This window comes from Simochromis diagramma, unplaced genomic scaffold (assembly GCF_900408965.1).
Source record: "Simochromis diagramma unplaced genomic scaffold, fSimDia1.1 OVJJ01000816.1, whole genome shotgun sequence".
NCBI lineage: Eukaryota > Metazoa > Chordata > Actinopteri > Cichliformes > Cichlidae > Simochromis > Simochromis diagramma.
The window spans coordinates 3629476-3641542 of NW_024386908.1; the positions used below are offsets into that span (position 1 = coordinate 3629476).

Here is a 12067-nt window from a genome sequence, read left to right on the forward strand (position 1 = left end):
TCTCTTTCTGCTACCTCTCTGCTGAAAGTGCCACTCTCCACAGTGCAGAGTGGCACCTTTTGTAGCTGGCGAGACTCAGGGGTTACTCGCCGGTTCATCACCACAGGTCACAGGAAATCAACCCCGGGACCCTTGAGACCGTTTCTCTTTTCACAACTCTGTGTCCAAAGAGCTCCTCCTGCACCTGTGTGCCCTCTTCTCGCCCCTCTTTTCAATCCCTCTTTCTTTTCTGCTTTCATCCAGACACACACTTGGTTACAGTTTGTGTTTCGAATGTGCTTTTAAGCTCCATCTATCAAAGCATTGTGGTTAACACTTAGGAATTAGACTGTACAGTATGTGTGTGAGAGAGCATGACACGTGTAGGCGTGTATATATGTGTGTGTGTGCACACCGCGCTGTTTTTCCCAGGGCCCTCCCGCTGTGAGCGTTTAAGTTGTGCCGCATTTGTGTAGATGAATGCTTTATTTTCCTTTCACACTTAACTCTTCTGACAGTATAAACACTGCTTCAGATCCTCAACATGAGAAGGGTGAAAGCAGTTGCAAGAAATTTCATTGCCGGTATAGGTGCGATATAATTTTATTTTTTATTTATTGATTTATTTTTTAAATGTTTGAACTACTTGAAAATATGACCAGATGGAACTTCTTGCATGTTATTTTTTGTAGCATTTTTTCCTTTACTGCACTGTATGTACACTGTGAATTTAACTCAAATCATCTTTATTTATATAGCACCAATTCATAACTTTGCATATAGGCGCATTATATTGTAAGGTAAAGACCCTGCAAGGATAAATCCTTGACAATTAGAGCCATTAGGACTTGGAGGACTTGGAGACATTGGGAAGGAAAAACTCCCTTTTAACAGGAAAAAGCCCCAGCAGGACCATCCTGTGGGTTTGGGTGAGGGGTAGGCAACAATTTAACAATCCATCCATTCGCTTCTGCTCATCCTTTTCAGGGTTGCGGGGGGCGCTGGAGCCTATCCCAGCTGTCATAGGGCGGGAGGCGGGGTACACCCTGGACAGGTCGCCAGTCTGTCACAGGGCTAACACACAGAGACAGACAACCATTCGCGCTCACATTCACTTGCAAATTCACACCTATGGGCAATTTGGATTATCCTCACAAACTGCATGTCTTTGGACTGTGGGAGGAAGCCGGAGTACCCGGGGGAGAGAAAGACCCCGGCCTGATGGTGGAATTGAACTCAGGACCTTCTTGCTGTGCGGCAACAGTGCTAACCACCGTGCAGCCCTTGCAATTTAACAAGTTATTGTTAAATAGCAAGAAAGTGTTGGCAGCTACAGTTGTAAAACAATACTTACTGATATGTTACAGGGAAGCTAACATAATATACAACAACAGTTTACTTCCCACCAGCACTGCAGATGTTCTTGTTGTTATTTTGATGGAAAGGGTCTTAAAATGTCCATCATATTGTAATTTTACCTGTCGTTTTAATCTTACATGATAATGAGGCAGGTTTAATAGCCTTATATTTTCAGAAAGAAAAAAACATTCTGAAAAGAGAATGTTTTTATATGTACGACGACCTTGTTAACATCCTAAGAAACACATTTTTTTTTTCCTGCAGTTTCAGCAGAGACACTAAAAGACTGCAATGATTATGCCTAAACAGGCAAATTCGAACTAAGTGGAATTAAGCTTGGTGCTTGCCTGAGCGTAATGAAATGCATCAAGGGAGGTTGCTGCAGAGGTGATATTTTTTTCCTGTTTTCCATCTCTTCTTCAGACAGAGAACTTTCCATATCCGATTAGATTTTACTCTGAAGGCTGAACCCTGCTCCTATAGTGGATACTAAAATTGCTTCCTTTCAGCTGTAGTTAGGGGGACATTTCTCCCCAAGAAGAGTGCTCAAAAATCTCTTTAATTTGGATTTTCTGATCCTGAATGCACTTCCTTTGCTGAGAGGAAATCCTGCAGCATGCACTCCCTCTGGACGAGAGAGAAGCTCCACACATTACCTTGTAGTGGTCACAGATTTACTGTGTTTTAAAAGTATTTGGTTAACCTGAAATCTGCTATAGACCGCATCATTTACAGTTTACAGTATAAGATCTTTGATATCACCATCATGGAGGGTTCCTTTCATCAAGTGAGCTCCTCCTTGGGTTGCAGAAACACGTTGCTCGTACCTTCTTTATGTTGAATGTGGCGATGTTAAATGAATCAATTAGAGTTGCAACATGATTTTTGTGAGATTAATTATGAGTGAATTCAAGCAAATCCATCTACATTTAGAGCATTTGACAGTATTCACGAGGAATGATGCTTTATTTTACATTTCCCATTCATTTTCTGCAATTTACCAACCAACCACTTTATTAGATAAAGCTCGCCATTTCTGGTTTGCACCCCTGCTCGAAACATTTTGGGTCCATATTGGCATGACAGCATCACATAGTTGCTGCAGATTTGCTGGCTGCACATCTCTGATGCAAACCTGCTATGCCACCACATCCCAAAGATGTTCTGTTGGATTGAGATCTGGTGACTGAGGAGACCACTTGAGTACAGTGAACTCATTGTAATGATCAAGAAAGCAGTTTGAGATCATTTGAGCTTTTTGACACGGTGTTTTATCCTTTTGGCAGCAGCCATTAGATGATGGGTACACTGTGTTCATAAAGGGATGCACACGATCGTCACTCAGTACTCAGGCTAGACGAAGCTCTGTGGCGTTGAGAGCTGGGACTAAGGGATCTACAATGTGCCAATGAAATATGACTATCAGCCTGAACCATTAATGCAAGGCATGATTGATCCATGCTTTCATGTTGTTTACGTCAAATATTGTCGCTACCATCTGAATTTTGCAGGAGAAAACAAGAATCATTAGGATAGAAGCATTTTTCCAATCATTTGTTGTCAAATTTTGGTGAGCCTACATGAACTGTAATCCTCAGCCTGTGGTGTGGTCTTCTGTGTTGTGCATGCAGAGATGCTCACTGTTGCCTTCGTGTCAGTTTAAAGCAATCTGGCCATTGTCCTCTGACATGGACAAGGCATTTTCACCCGAAGAATTGCTGCTCGCTCTCTTTGTTGGAACATTCTCTGTATAAATCCAATTGATGATTCTTTGGGAAAATCCCTTTAGATAATCAGTTTCTGAACGGCATGGCTGTTGGTGCCAGGTGGTTTGGTGTGAGTATTTCAAAATTACTTAAGTCACCTTTCTTCCTCATTCTGCAGCTCTTTTTATTCAAGCTGAACATTCTGAATTTAAAACAGATGTTTTGCACACACATCAGGTGAACAGAACATGGGAGAGGAAAGAAAAAAGAGGCCAAGCCACCTTCAACCACCTGCTGAGAGTTTTGAGGTTTTTTTTCTTTATTGAGAAACGTGACCGATTTTTAAAAACCATTTTACCTCCTTTTCTTTTGTGTTCTTGTTTGTTTTACATTTATAATAAGCTCTACATACTAGTTTGTCAAGAGACTCCTACAAAGAGAAATCCTTCCCCTTATGTGTGCAGTTCTTGCTGCTTCCTAGAATCCATACATCCCACAAAAATAAGTTAGTTTAAGTTCTCTGTGCTATGTTTTGGCTCATCTTTGAAGCTATGCAACATAGAGCTACTGTTGAAACCACAGTAAGTCACACACCATGCACACTGTGACCCTGCTGGGAGCCTTAAGAGGTTGGACCCAATTGCTTCTGTGTACTACTTTGGACACAACACTACACACAGCAAATTTACTGCCATTTTAAAATCTGCTAGAAACGCCATTTTTAACAAATGTAACAACAATATAACAACTTCCGGTGCTGGAGTGCGTCTGGTGCTTTTACTACAACCTCCAAAATGACACGGATGTTGAAGTCACATATCTATAAAGCATAAGCGTCATTAAGATAAAGCTTTATTGCTATATTGAAGCTGAAAACAGTTGAGATATCTCACAAATAAGAATTTTTTTTAGAAGAACTCACTATGAAACTGCATCTACATATTTGCCATCCCTTCTTACGGCTTGTGCCAATGATGTTATGCAAATGAGCTACTTTCTTTGATGTAGCCTCTCTTCTCTTTTACTTTTTCCACTGTTCTTTATAAAGTTTTTCACCTGTTTTTTTTTGTTCGTTTCCTCTACCTTCTCTTTCACTGTCATTTTCTTCTTCTTTATTCCTCTATCCCTACTTCTTTCTGCATGTTTTTCCTCTCTCCTCTTCTCTTTGGGCAATTCAGACTGTTGTCAGATCTTCAAAGCATCACCCCATGCTTTGTTCCTGTGTATCTCCATGCGCTGATGAGCCTTGAATAACATACACAGCCAACAAACCTTCAAACGTGCCTGGCTGGCATCTTACATGATGGGTTGATGCGCTGTGTTGTTGTTGTTAGGTGCTCTTGTTTTCTGACGCAGAGAGAGGGAGAGGGATAGACAAAGAAGAGAGGTTTGGCTCTTTCATGCAGTGGGCCTAATTTTGCTCCTTTGTGAAGGGGTAGAAAGTGAGATTCTCTCATGCTGTCTGTGCTCTTGCACTCTCTGGCTGTCGTCTCCTTTTGCCATCTCTTCTTCTGTTTTCTTTTATGCTGCTTTACCCCTTCCTCTCTCTCTCTCTCTCCGTCCTTTCCATGTAATTGAACTTCATGTTTCTGAATTCATGCTCAAGGCAGAAACTTCGTTCTCTTAAGTTGTAATTATTTTGTATTATTTATTATTAACAATATTTTATGTACAAATAATTAATTGACATTTATATGAACTTATAAGGAAAGCTTGCTTTTTCTTAAAAAGCTGGAGCCTATCCCAGCTGTCATAGGGCGGGAGGCGGGGTACATCCTTGACAGGTTGCCAGTCTGTCGCAGGGCCAACACACAGACAACCATTCGCGCTCACATTCACTCGCGCATATACACCTATGGGCAATTTGGATTAATCAATTAACCTGTCCACACAAGCTGCATGTCTTTGGACGGTGGGAGGAAGCCGGAGTACCCGGAGGGAACCCACGCAAACACGGGGAGAACATGCAAACTCCACACAGAAAGACCCCGGCCTGATGGTGGAATTAAACTCAGGACCTTCTTTCTTTGCAGCAACAGTGCTAACCACTGTGCCACCATGCTGCCCTTTTTTATGCTGCCCGTCATATTTATTGGCTTTGATTATTTCTTTTTCAGTTTTATTTTGTATTAAATGTTGGCTTTGATTCAGAGCATAATATATTGGGGGCTAGTCCGGGATGTAAACTCAATGTTCCACTGGGCAGACATAACTTCCTGCAGCAATCTATCAACGTGCTGAAATTTTTAACTAATCTTTCATGTTTCACTTGCCCTTCCATTCAAAAGATAGGTTTTAAAAATATTGCCATAAGTTAAGTAACAGTGTCACAGGTTGCTAGCTTTCAGTTTAAACATCGCAGACTCAGTGCAGCTGGTAAGCATGTTCGAATCTCGAATAACAAGTATTTTCGGGCAGAAAAAATAAGCCAGTGACCACAACTGTGATCAGTTATACAATTTTAAGTTCAAAAATGATACCCATTAGGTTTCATGTCTGTCCCACAGGCATTGAATAATTGTAGAAGACATTTATTCTGCACAGCACTCCTTACATTTTCGGACCAACTGGGTTTGTACTTTGGCTCAGTTGTGCAGCAGAGTGCTGCATTTATCCAGTGACTGTTCCCGACGAGGATTTTGCAGTAACAACAGCTTAACGTATGTGTTTTTTTATGTGTCTGCATTATCCAATCTACGCCGAAAAGCTCTGTCCGTTAATGACTCCCGTCTGTTTAAGTGGCACAGTGCTGGTCATTTGGCAGTTCTAATTATGGTATGATGGCCTAATTAGTACGAATAAAAGCTGTAAACAGAATGTGGAGTACACTGAAAAAGTCACTTTGATCACCTTGAAGCAAAATGCCAGTGTGGACTACTTTTTCCTTTGCACTCACACTAGTGCACACAGAGTTTTCGCTCTAAAAACCCTGAAATCTTCATCAGATTGAATTTTCGAATCCTTACTCCAAATGTGTTTGTCTGCGTGTCGACCGTTTAAAGCCTTGAGTGAGTTTGAGTGACAGCCAGTATCTGCAAATGTGAGTCAGTTCACCGATGGGGGCGTAATTAAGACTTTGACCTGTTTCGAGCTGCATAATCTGTCCTCTAAACAAGTCTTTTAGAGGTGTTCTCTTTCTTGTTTTCACATCATTTTATTGCCATTGTCTTTTTCTGTCTTTGTCTGGAATGTCTTCTTTGATTGCTGCCACAGTGTAAGTAGGCTACTGGGCAAAAACCCACAGTGATAGGATGAGGTGAGCAAAAAAAAAGACCAACATTACACCCTGTACCACTCACACAATGCCCCCACATATGTTCGTTTAGTTAGTTTATCTTCCTTTTGTTCTACTTTCTCTTTGTTTTTCATTTTAGCTCATTCTCGTTTGTATATTTCTGGATTTTTTTTGTTTGTTTTGTTTTTGTGTCTCCAGTCACACATCTGCCTTGGTCTGGCACTGCAGTGCTTGTTCATCTGCCATACACTCTATTTACCTTTTGATGATGCAATGCGGAGTGATGGCTCCACTTCTTAACCATTCCAACTTCGCAGCACTCCTCCCTTTCTTCGTGTCACCGACTTTCATTAACACCTGCCTGTTAATCCAAATTGAAAAGTTCCAATTGTTACATTATTGATGCAGTGGGAGGGGAAAAAAACACACTTAAGTTGTTTTGTATTGGACTGTTAGGAGATCCCCCTTTTCAATCAAAGAAATTGATCTGGAATGTCTATAGTGTCTCCTTCTCCAAGCATTACTTTGCTTTTGGCTTTTCCATTTGCTCTGGAGTAGCACCTCTCCCATTTGCCGACTATAAAAGCTATCTAATTAAGGCCAGGATGGGCCATGACAGGAGCAAGGAGCTCGACCGGTCCTCTTCTAATGAGCAGAGGCTATGATTGACCAGTGGATCCATAATGTATTCTGCCTGCCAATATCTAAGTATGGATTTTCTCTGAAGAAATATGAGAACAAGAAAGCAACGTGGAGACGGAAAACGGTAGAGTGTTTTAAAATTCTGGGAGGTGAGGTTTTGACAACTGTGAGTGAAAAGGAAGCAGAACTAGAATAGAGGCAAAGTGGTAGAAAATAACAGCAGCCTGAGTGTCTTGGCAGGCTTAAGAGTAAGAAAGAGTGAGGACATGGAGAATGACAGAGAGGGATGAACAACAGAACAAGAAAACAAGATTTTCATAAAGGGAAAAATCACCGACTGAGAAAGTGCCCCCATGCTGTCAGGAAGCAGCCGAGCCGGGCAGTCCTTCCTTGTATCAACAGAGATGAATGGCCTGGTGTACCCCATCACCATTCTCTGCTTTGAAGCTGTACTTGTCATAGCAGGCACAAAATGGCAAGGAAGTGCTTTACACTTGCAAGGAATTCACGAAGAATTCAGCTATTAGCTCTGTACTGAGTATTCATTGTATGCTTGTATACAGCAGCTTTCACTGAACAATTTACAAATTTATATGGAATTTATGGAATATGGAATTTTATATACATATACTGTATATGAAAAAAATGGATGCACCTTTTGGTTTTAAAACTAAAACCCTTAAGTTTACATTCTTTTTAATGGCCACCACTGGGCACATCCTTTAGTTCCAGAAATAGGGTTGATTATATAGAAGTCTATGAAATATGAGCCTTATGCTTGTTTTTCATTGACTCTTACTAAACTCATTAGTAGATAATTTCTAAACACTTCATTAATGGGTCTTAATGACTAGTTTCAATTCATGTTGAAAATGACATGGTATAACTGTGCAGTGTCCAAGCAGAAGACTGGTCCAACACGTAAAAGCTTAAAGCTGAATTCTTGGAGGAACCACTTGAGGGTCGCTTCAAAAGAAGTCAACTGCCATAAACTCAAAATGCTTCCTGTTTTAGAATAAGAAAGGTTTAGAGCCTAGAGAATTTTTTACCTTTTTCAGTTGTAATGGGTGCAGCTACTTGGATTTACAAAGGATGAGGAAATTTAAGTACCTGCACTGGAGATCTTGACTGTGTTTGTGGTGTTGGAGCATTTTTAATGGAATTATCTGGCAAATAAAGAAGTTTGGATCTCATTTTTTTTTTAGGGAAATCCTTGTGTTTTATTGGCAATTAGCCACTTAGCACACGTAGAAAACAACAACAACATGTTTATATACAGTGTACTAAGGGAGATCTAGTCCGTGTTTGTGATCTCCAACATCAGATGTGATATAAATATTAATTTAATAGATGTCTTTCTTTCATCAGAACGACAGCCTACAAGGTCACTGTTTGTTCAGTGAAAGTGTAAACGTAACTAGTTAGAGAAGGTTTCCTATTTTGAGCTGCTGACTGCCACAGTTTTGCCTGCTGAAGTGACAGCTACTGGAAGCAGATTTTATCAGCCTTCGCCCAGTACAGTTAATCGAAGTTTTTTTTTCCCCAAATGACAAATTGACACTGTGCTTGGTTAATTTGCTCTCGGAGCTATCACCTCCTACAATGCAATTTTAAAAAAAGAAGCAGAACTTTTACAGTTTTTTTTTCTAGTTTTGTTTTGCAGAAGAAAGTTGTTTCAGTTCTGACATTAAAGATGCCCTTTCACCATTTTGTACATTGTTGTCCTTGTAGAAGTAGGATGGTGCACTTTAGAGAGCGTTGGCCCTTGAGGAAATGAATGGTGAAGACAGACCGAAAATGTTCCAAGTTGAGCATATTTTAATATTTGAATACATTTTATTGCAACAGAAGCTGGAGCTCTTCTCCAAATGGCAATGTGAATTACTTAAGATAAAGGGTTAGAGAGAGAATGCGCAGACATTTACACAGCACAGATGATGATGATCACTTAGAGAGGACCAATGAGAAGTAAATGGACAGGAGGAGGGGGAATATGCTTGTATACTAAAGGACCTGCTGAGGTGTGTACGAGTGTTTTTAACAGCTTTTTTGAAGAAATAAAGATTACTCAGATCCCTAGATACACACTTTATTCTGAGAAGCTACTTCAAGCTCAAAGCATCAAGCAAATGGAGAGAAATGTGTGCTTTACTCCACAATATACTGTTTATGACTTTTTATGCAGAGCAGCTGGTGTCTGCTGGTGGGACATTACTGAATTATATACTGAATATTTAGTCTGATCGTTTTATGTCAGCCATATTTTCTTTGACATTTGGCATTGCTTTATGATGTGAATAAAGTTCCCATTAGGGCTGCCACAAACTATTATTTTGATAGTCGACTAGTCACAGATTATTTTTGCGATTAGTCGACTAATCAGATCATTCATCCACTGGACGTAAAATGTACAGCTTATTGCACCAGCACGCATCTGCTCTTATATAACTATCATTAGCTTACAGCTTTAAGTGTTTAAGGTGCTAACTAAAAATAAAGACAAGATGATAGTTTATTAAATTTTAATGACATTTGCAGATTGTTTCGGTGAAGTTTAATAAACTCCTTGCTATCTAAAATATAACGGGACACCGGAGTATATTCTCGAGCATCTCACATTTCTGATAATCAGCTGTCTGCTTGACGTTTATTCGGCTGTGTAAAAACTATAACTTTAATCTCAGCCAAACCGATTTACTCAGGAACAAATAAAATACTAAAAAAACAAAAAAAAAAAAACAACAAAATCATTTTTAAGTTATCTAAGTGACTTATATTACATGTTTAACCTGAGTAGCGAAAGACGGCGGTGGGTTTGAAAACGATTTGCCGGGAGTCCGGTGTTCTCACGCGCTCTAGTGAGCCTAGCCCCCGGCTAGCTATCGAGCTAGTGGGTAACAGACGTCTCTGAAAACGTCGGAGCGCTTTTGAAAATATGTGGTGTCTTGATAAACTGAGCAGATGTTTGAGGTTTCCACAGCTACATTCTCGCCTGAAAATATGTTAATCGTTTATTTTGTGACCCAGAAAGAGTAATAAGAGTAATATTAAAACTAACTAGCTGCCGCCATTGTTGGAAACTGAGCTGGGCTGCGCTATGAATTCTGGGACAGAGCTACTTCTTCTTCTTCGGGGTTTAACGGCAGCTGGCATCCTTGTACATGCAGTGCTGCCATCTTCTGTTTCAGTCCGTTATTACACTCTTAAATCCTGCTACTTATTCCTGCGTCTTTTGTGATCTTACAAAGCTTCAAACGACGCGTCGACTATTAAATCAGTCGTTGACGATTTTAATAGTCGACGTAATCGTGACTAGTCGACTAATCGTGGCAGCCCTAGTTCCCATAAACACAAAGGATAAAAAGGGAGAAAAGCGAGAGATTAACCTGCAACATGCCTTATTTCGCATTGTGTTTTCTGTGGTTTGCCATAGTGCCAGCAAACTGCAGCTTTCGCAAGGCGAAGAAAAGTAGTGTTCCGCATTCAGCAGCTTAGCTCTTGGCTCAAGGTTGGGGTAGCACAGCAAATTATCCGCAAGCTGAATGCTTCTAATGAACAAGTGGGTTATTATTAAAAGTATATTATATACTGAGCTCTGCTGTCCATATGTGGCTGGAAACCCTATACAGCCTGAGCCCTACCACTGTGGAGGGTGTGTGTGTGTGTACACGCAGATAGACTGCCTAGGTGGAGCACTCAGGGACAAAGCTGGGAAGATGGAAACATACTGTCAGTCAGCTGTGATAAAACGCCTGCAGGCATGTAAGGCCTCACACAAACACAGAGCACAGACTGACAAGGTGAGCTGGCTTAATTACAAACCCACACAGCACCGCACATATAAGAGCTTGTCTGACTGGAAGGAAACTTAAACTGAATCAAGCAAGTAATTATGTCTGAAAATGAGCATATCTTCTTTCCAGAGTGATATTGAGATGTTATGTTGTCTTTGAATTACAAGGCTGGGAGTTATGTTCTGGTAGTATTTACTGTTGCTTTTGCTAAGCTGTTCCTTTCTGGCCTTTTCAGCCTGATCTCGCATCTCATTCATGTGTTTGTCCTTCTGCTTCTTCACATCTTCCCTCGTATCTCTTCTCTGATCTGTTATTTGTGGATGTAGCTTTAGCCGTGACACAGTGTACCCGGCCATGCTGTGCTGCACAGTGTTGATATAATTAATGGCTCAACATGTGCAGTCATAGAAGTAAAGTGCCAGTTTAGAGGATTTGTTCAGTTGTCACCAGTTTTGTCACTCGCTTGTGTGGCCATGAGTCATTTGTATTTAGTGCTGCAGCAGTTCGTTTTGTCAGAGTACGAATTTGCACAAATTAGATAATTATTAGTTTTCATTAGAGGGCCAAATGCTGATCGCTGCTTCTTTGGATGCAATATGAATATACTGTCACCAAATAGTTTGTATTCCTGTTAAGAATCTAGTTAAATACAAGTTCACCTTTTTGCTTGTTTTTCTTTTTCCTATTTAATTAGAAAGTAAACGTCCGAAATACACATTTACAGGTGCATCTTAAAAAGTTTTTGTTATTCAAAAGTCTTAATCATATTCCAAAGGATAAACTATTTTATATTCTGCATTCATTACATGTGAAGAGAAATATTCAAGTCTTTTTTTTAATTTTCATTTTGATAATTGTGGCTTATAAATCACGGAAATCCAGTATCTAATATGAATCAACAAAGGATTTACAGCACGGGAATATTTTTCTTCTGAAGTGTGTGTTTATTTATACACGCGTTACTGTTTTTGAGGCTACTTTAGTGTCACAGATGTGATCATTAGCATTGTGGAGGTTGCTTTGTTAGTGGCTCTTCAGCTCATCTTTTTTGGTCAAGTGTTTCTCATCTTCTTTGTTACAGTACCTTACAAATACTCAGTGGGATTAAGATTGGATGAACGTAGCTACCCATTCGGCCAAAACCGTGACATCGTTATCAAACCATTTGGTGGCAGTTTTGGCTGCTCACAGTGTCCTGGTGGAAAAGGAACTCAGAATCTCTAAAAAGCTTTTCTGCAGCTGACCACCCAAACTAGCAAATGACATGGCACCTGAGTCATCACAGACTGCAGAGACTTGAGACTTTCATTCTATTCAATTCAATTTCAATTCGATTTTATTTATGTAGCACC

General features: G+C 40.2%; 1 protein-coding gene across 3 annotated transcripts in view; it reads left to right on the forward strand.

Moving 5' to 3' along the window:
• tbc1d22a (TBC1 domain family, member 22a) overlaps window positions 1–12067 on the forward strand; it is a 159100-nt gene that overhangs the window by 61024 nt on the left and 86009 nt on the right. The gene's annotated exons all lie outside the window — the stretch shown is intronic.